The sequence below is a fragment of the Silurus aristotelis genome, assembly GCF_946808225.1.
Source record: "Silurus aristotelis genome assembly, chromosome: 9".
Classification (NCBI taxonomy): Eukaryota; Metazoa; Chordata; class Actinopteri; order Siluriformes; family Siluridae; genus Silurus; species Silurus aristotelis.
Genome location: NC_139582.1, coordinates 12,058,804 through 12,066,193, shown reverse-complemented (window position 1 = coordinate 12,066,193; position 7,390 = coordinate 12,058,804). Strand labels below are relative to the sequence as shown.

Below are 7,390 nucleotides of genomic sequence, written 5' to 3'. Positions count from 1 at the left end.
GCCGATCGGAAGGTCTGGGGTTCAAGCCCCGGTATCGCCAAGCTGCCGCTCTTGGGCCCTTGAGCAAAGCCCTTAACCCTCTATGCTCCAGGGGTCCCTTATGAGGGAAATATCAAGGTCCGTGACGTGGGGCCACCTTCCCGTGGGCTCACCACCTGCAGGAGGGACCGTAAGGGACGGTGCTGTGAGTATTGGGCAGCAGTCGAAGGCGGGGGTCTGCTTAGACTGCTGCCCCCGTGACACGAATTACGGATAAGCAGGAGAAAATGAATGAATGAATGTTTATATTAGGTTGCTGCATAGTTACCATTTACAAGAAATATCACAATTTAATCAAACAACAACAACAACAGTACAGACAACAAAAACTAGGACAATCAGTGCAATGTGACATTTCCCTGACATTTGCTGGTTCAGACTGGAAAAAAAAACTAAGAATTAGTTTGGTACTGTAAATCTGTGTAATTTTTGTGCTGAGTGTCATAATGGAAAAATAAATTAGATAATAGTGAAAATGCTAATTCGTTGCTAGCAATTCCAAACACACCAAGATATCTGGTGAAGCACACACAGACTTTTTGAAAATAACTGGTGGATTTCAGTGCCATGTCATTGTGTAGGCATCTTAGCAGTCCTATATCCTTATGAAAAAGAATGTCCACAACAAACACATCTTCACAAACCATCTGATGTCTGGAGCAATGAAATTTGAATCAAAGGTGTGGTGAAATACCACAAGGAGAATAGGCTTACTCGCTGAAAGAAAGAGCGGTAAATAAGGGTAAAAGAGATTATGTTGAGTTAATAATATTAATACAGAATTGTCAGGATAACATTTAATTTAGTTGCTAAATCAAACCCCATATCAACATGCTGTAAGGCAGGGGTGTCCAAACTTTTTCCTGAAGGTCACATACAGAAAAATATACAAAGGACTGGGCCACTCACTAGACGTGAGGTATACTGCCTCACTTTTCATGCATTAATATTGGTAAAATCAATCAAATGCAGGTAAAAAATTGTTTGATAATTGAACATGTTCGAAGAAAAAAAGCCTCCATCACAGCTCTCCATTAGTAGATTTTCATTTTATTCTCTACAAAAAGGTTGGCAGGTCATTCTCTCAGTGACAGCCTCAAATTGGTTCTTAGGATGGCATGTCTCTTTGGTTCCACTATTTTTGGTGACCCTGAAACTAAAAAGTGCAATACATTTAAACGCAAATATTATGTGAGGCCATAGACCATTATATTTTTAGACTTTGATAAGGGTCAATTAAAAATGGATGGTTTGCTGTAAGGTTTAATATATAGTGGTGTTTAATTATTTTGATCACTAATATAGTAATGTAAATCACTCTGTACTTTCTGTAATCTTCTGAAGTGCAGTTTCAATGTCCTTTCCCGACCGAGACACAAAAGGGCCAAAAGCAAACATGACGTCACACTCTTCCTCTGAATAAACTTTACAGAGATTACAACGTTTTTTCAGCAGCTCTAAGAAGTTAACTTGGACTCCAAAAGCATTCCCAACCATTTTAATGTAAAACGTAATTTCATTTGATCCTGGAAAATAAAATTACAAGTTTTAAGATCAGTGTTTAAGTGGTACTTATACATTTAATAATCCTGTAAACTCTGTATTTAAATATATTTTGGGTTGAACACATATTTATGTATTATTGGAAGATGATGGTTTCAGACACCAAAATAAGAAAGCCTCTAGACAAAGAGGAAATTAACTCTGCAGTTTTATTTTACCCTATGACAAACATCTGATTAAGAGATTATCATACTACACACTATAATTGCATGATATACATCTGACCTAATATGACATGGTATTTATTAATTTACTCATTTACTCATTTATTCAAAGAGTGTTATGGCTAATAAAATAGTAATAAGAATAGCCAGACTATAAATGCCACTGTTACATTAATAACCATTCTTTTTGAGACCAGAAAAGTATTTTTAGAACACACAACAATTAAAGGTTCCACTCATATCAGCGAAAAGAAACAATCTGCCTAGGTGATGTCTCTATACACAGTGGTTGTAAATGAGTAGTTATTTGAGTTACAGTAGCCTCCACAATGGTTTTTTCCACAATATTCTGAAGAAAAGCAGTTTGAAATTCTCAAACAAGCAACAAGGATTCTGTAGTAAAAATTATATTGATCATAATTCCCCCATTCTCATTGTGGCAGGATAAGAGATTTTAATCTTTGGCTTGGGAGGGGTGTAATTGGTGGCCCAATTACGGGTTCCGGTTTTTCACTTCCTGCTGTGTTCTGTAACGTTCCCATTGGCATCAGGTATGATTATATTCTGCCTATGGCTAAATGGTGCTAATGACTAACGTCTGGTTAACCGCTTCCGTAAACATGTTGATGTCATCAGAGCTGCGTCTGAACATGTCCCAGTCTGCATCATCTAAAGCATCCTGCAGAGGGGCCACCATTGGTCAGTTCATGGTGCGTCCTCCCTCTGACCTGGAGCTTCCTGTTTCTGCCTTTGTTTGTATACAGGCATAAGGAAGATGGCGGCTTGGTCCGATTTCCCAAACGGTAGGTGTGATTGTGCTTTGTAGCTGTTCTTGAATGGTGTGTAACAGTGGTCCAGTGTCCTTTCGCCCCTGGTAGGGCAGGTGATGTGCTGCTGAAAGTTCGGTAGTGCACACTGGTTGGCACTGTTAAAGTCTCCCACCACAATGAGCCCAGCATCCCGATGCTGTGTTTGGTGTAGTTTTGGTGTCTTGTCTCGGTGAAGCAGAGAAGGTTGCAGTCCCGAATATGTGAGCATGCCCTCAGCCTGTTCCTGATGCCGGCTCGTTTCCCTCATGGACACCAGTATGGGTCACGTCTTTTGTTCTTCCTCAGGATCTCGCTCGGCCAGCATGGTTCCGGGTTTAAAAAAGGCGAAGGGTGAGTGGATTGGACACTAATAGATATAAGAGTGGCTTTGTCATATCTAATGATGACCATCTTGTATAAATAGAACTGTAAATAGAACAACTGCACCTTGTTTGGCATCCCAAAGTGCATCCATTCTGATCAGGGCAAAGTAGACTGAGCTTTGTGTCTTCCACAAGTGCTGTTTTGCTATAACACTATAACACTAACTAATTTGCATCACTTAGCATGGGCTGTTGGTGGATGCATGAGAACTTCTAAGTGCTCCCTATAATAGGATTTCTGTTTGGATTAGTCTGGGGAACACTAAAGGAATAGTAAATAGGTACGAGTTCTTGAGTTATCATCGGGGAGCCAAAAAGAAAATAGGGGGTAGGATGTGGGTGTGGTGTAATTGTTGGCCCAATGAGGTGAAAGCAGCCACACTATTTAAAGGCTTTATTTTGGTGAGTGGTGACATGGCAGATGGATTCTGGTTTTTCAATTCCTAGCGTCTCATGTTCCATTCCAATTGGCGTTAGGTATGATAATATTTTGCCCATGGCGTAATTGTGTGAATGAAAAAGCTAATATATATAACCTATAGTTTACACCTTGGTGTTTGTTCAATCTAAGTAAGTGTCTCGCTCACTTTTGCTATTCATTCAAGGTGTAATAGTTTGTGTAATGTTTAGATCTTTTTTTGTATTAACAGTGAGATAGAACATGATACACTGCAAGCCTAGGCCTAGCTAAAAAGGATATGTGACGCAGCTGCTGCTTTGTCCCCTAATGCTGGTTTCTTTCTTATGGAAATTGCTGCTGCATTGCTCACTATTTCACCGCTTGTTTGTTTCCGATGTTGCTGCTCTTTGGCTTATGGACACTAATGCTGCTTTGCTTTTGAATTTACTGCCCGGGGTAGGGAGCTACAAGCCACGTGTCGGCTAAGCAGTGCATTCATTTTATTTGTATTATTTTACATACATTCCCACAGGTTTCTGTTTAATTTATATTTTGTACTGGATTGTCCTTGGCACTAATTTTTGTTTTTATTTTAAATGTTTACCTTATTTTATTCTTTTTTTATTATTATTATTATTTGTTAGCTGTTTTTTTTTTTTTTGTTTTCCCTACCTTGTTTATTTTACTTTTTCTTTTTCCAGTGTAAAGTATTTTTATGGATCCCTGGCTAACCGGTTTATTTATTTTTGTAGATTGTATTAAGGACATACACGACACCAGGACAGTTTTATAAGATAGAACACATTTTTTATTTTCTCCTTCTTGTTTCTCTCTGTCTGTCTGCTTCCTTCTATGTCTCACCTAAACTCCTGAAACCCCGCCTACTCCTTAAAGGGCTATACCACATTTAACCACTTTACAAATCTATTTATTTTTTCCCCCTCTTCTTTAGGAGCTAGTATGGAACAGGGAAGGCCAGCTGTTTCATTCGAGAGAATGTTAGTGTGAATTGGGTTGGTTTGGACCACCTCTCAGCCTGCCTTAATCCTGCTAAGCCTGGCAAGGAGAGGCATCTGTATTTTGTGTTTGAAGGGGAAAGTGTTCTATTGATAGTGATGTTTTTCTGTCTTTTTTTATAATAAATTTTTGTTTGTTTGTTTGTTTTTGTTTTTTTTATAAAGATATCCACGCCTCATTTTTATTGTTCTTTGCCCACGATTGGTAAAACTTACTCATTTGTCTCTATTTAGAGTATTTCCCTGGTGCTCCACCAGGGGGGTGTAGTTGGATTAAATCAATTAAAGTCTTTTGTTTCTCTATCAAAGTTCTTGCTGTCTTTTTTTTTTTTTTTTTGACCAGCCACATTATGTACATCACATTTGATGGTAACATTATCCAAAGCTTGACCTTTATTTGCATGCTTTGCTGCATTGCGCTGCTGCTAGATGACAGAGTCGATTTAACTTAACTGTTTAACTGCTTAAATATACACACAAACAAAAAAATAATAATTGAGAACACTTTAAAATAATAAGACCTACAACACTCTGATTGTGTAAGTCAGCACATCCTTTCATAAAGGGAGCTCTAACTGTCCTAGGAATTAACCATTAACATTTAAAATGAGGCCTGTAAGCAAATGGCATACACCTGCCATCACAAAGTTATTCTAATTAAAACCAGATAATCAACTTAATTGTTGAAAGGTGTCTGAAGAGGGATATGAACTAATATCAAGAGCATTAAATGGAGAAAATGTATCAGGGAGGCTACCAAGAGGCCAACAGCAACAAAGGAGGAACAACAGGAATTTATGGCAGGAACTGGCAGAGGTAGAAAGAGTAATAAAATTACTCTATTCAAGTAAATGAACTGTTACTTCAATACATTTTTACTTAAGTACAAGTAACGTTACCAGCGTAATATAATCAAATATACTCACGTAGAAGTAAAAATTGGCTAATTTTAAATTTACTCTGAGTAAAAGATTTTTTTAACAGGAGGGGTGGGATGCAGTGGGGGGATTCTAGTGTAAATTAAGATATAAATCTCAAACGAATTGTTTTTTTTTATTGAAGGAACACCTTTACAAATTAAAAAAGCTATTTTGAGATAAACTAAACATGTAGACAGCAACAAAGGTTTGAGCTGCAGGTTTGATGAAGAGATTTTATAAGCTGCCAGTTAAGACACCTTCGGCAAACACAGCTTACACTGCATAATAAATCTGTTGCCCCCTGGCTAATTTGCACTTTAGGCCCCAAGCCTAACCCCCCATTATTTGATCCTTTTGTTGCATATAACAACAATCAGTATCAATAAGCATAACAACTGTGTATTCAGTAAGAAAATAATAAAGAACTACATTTGAAAAGTTTATTTAACAAAAATTATGCAAACTGTATACAGTATAGCACCACTGTATGATCTCTCTGCATTGCTACACTTATTTTATTATAATTTTGATTGATTCCTTACAGAAAGCTGTTCCAAGGCTTTCTAAATGTTTACACATCACTAATTCATTTGCCACTAGGTGATTTTCCATCTTTTCTAAAGCTCAGGGCTGTTCCATTACTATTGCTCGATTGCATGGAAAAAAAATCCTTTTTGGAAATACTGTTTCAACCGCCAGTAAATAAACATCAAGGTGAGTAAATGATAGAATGTATATTTTATGCTAATTAAAGCAGCTTCATAGGAGCTAGCTTCAGGATCATAACACAAAACAGGGCACATAAATCACCTTTTTTTTTTTTTCTTGGTGACTATATGACTTTCCTGTTTTGCTCTCTATTTTTTCCACTCTTTACTTTTCCACTCATCACAATTACTATGAATTAAATTCAAGTTATTAACAGTCATGTAAAAGACACATAGACACATTATAGACACACCCTGAAAAAAGTGTACATGGCATAAAGGAGGCTTGGCCTGGTGCTGAAAAAAAATGCCTGCATCATAGTTTTTCAAATTGGACATGAGACCGTGGAAATGAGAAAAGAACTGACAAACCTGCAAACATCTTTAGGCATGTCGAATCTCCAATATTCAAGTGTGTGCACTTCTTTTTTTTTTTGACTGCAGATTAATTTATACTTTCACTTGTGGATTTATTCAAAGCTCTGCCCCTCATATCCTTCTAAAACATAATAGAAATACATTTTTTTTAAAATAAAAAAAAAAAAAATTCAGTTTGTTCAAATTAAATTTAGATTCTAAAAAATACAAAAATAAAAAATCGGAAAAAAAGAATTCAAAGGTTGGATCTTCTTTTGATAGAGTATACAAACATCTGATGGTTTATGTAATGTCTCTTGTATGTGTAAAAGGCATTACTAATATGGATTCTCACATCTCTATCACAGTGGTTTTATGGCCTCTTTCAGCTTCCTGCTACTAGTTCCTGTTTATCACTGTACCCAGGACCTGTCTATGTGCTTTAGCATTGATATAAATCTAGCAAGGCAGACACCATTGATTCAACATCTAAATTACTCTATATGTGTTGCTGTAAAAACACCAACTAAAGCATGTGGTCTTCATAGAGTACAATGTCTATAAACACAAACCACTCTCTCATTTATAATTGTCATGTTATCTAGAGAAAAGCTGTTTTCTTCTTTCTAAAATAGTTTGAGTTTGAAAACACAAATGCAATGTTTAAATAAAAAGGAAAACAAAATCTGGGGTTTCCACTAGGATTTATTGTAATAAACAGATCCAATATTGCTGAAAACATTATCGAATGATATCCATCACAAGTAGTTGCTGGCTTTCGAGAAATTATTCTTTAAAACAATAAAACATACAATGTAAATAGCATTTAAACCTAATTTAAATAAAGGCCAATTAAATAGCAGAATAGTAACCCAGCTATTACGGTTGCAGAAGCCAGTGCACTCTTAGTGCCGGTCCCAAGCCCAGATAAATTAGGAAGGGCATCCAGCGTAAAACATGTGCCAAATCAAATATGCAGATCACGAATAAGAATTTCATTTCAACGGATCGGTCGAGCCCAGTTACCAACGA

General features: G+C 36.8%; 1 long non-coding RNA gene across 1 annotated transcript; it reads right to left on the bottom strand.

The window, feature by feature from the left end:
- Positions 1-284: 284 nt before the first annotated feature.
- Positions 285-6,513, bottom strand: LOC310731388. The gene is made up of 3 exons (XR_014535177.1): positions 6,374-6,513; positions 1,365-1,565; positions 285-756 (listed from the first exon to the last, which is right to left on the bottom strand). It is a non-coding gene; the product is annotated as an uncharacterized lncRNA (long non-coding RNA).
- Between the last annotated feature and the right edge of the window lie 877 nt (positions 6,514-7,390).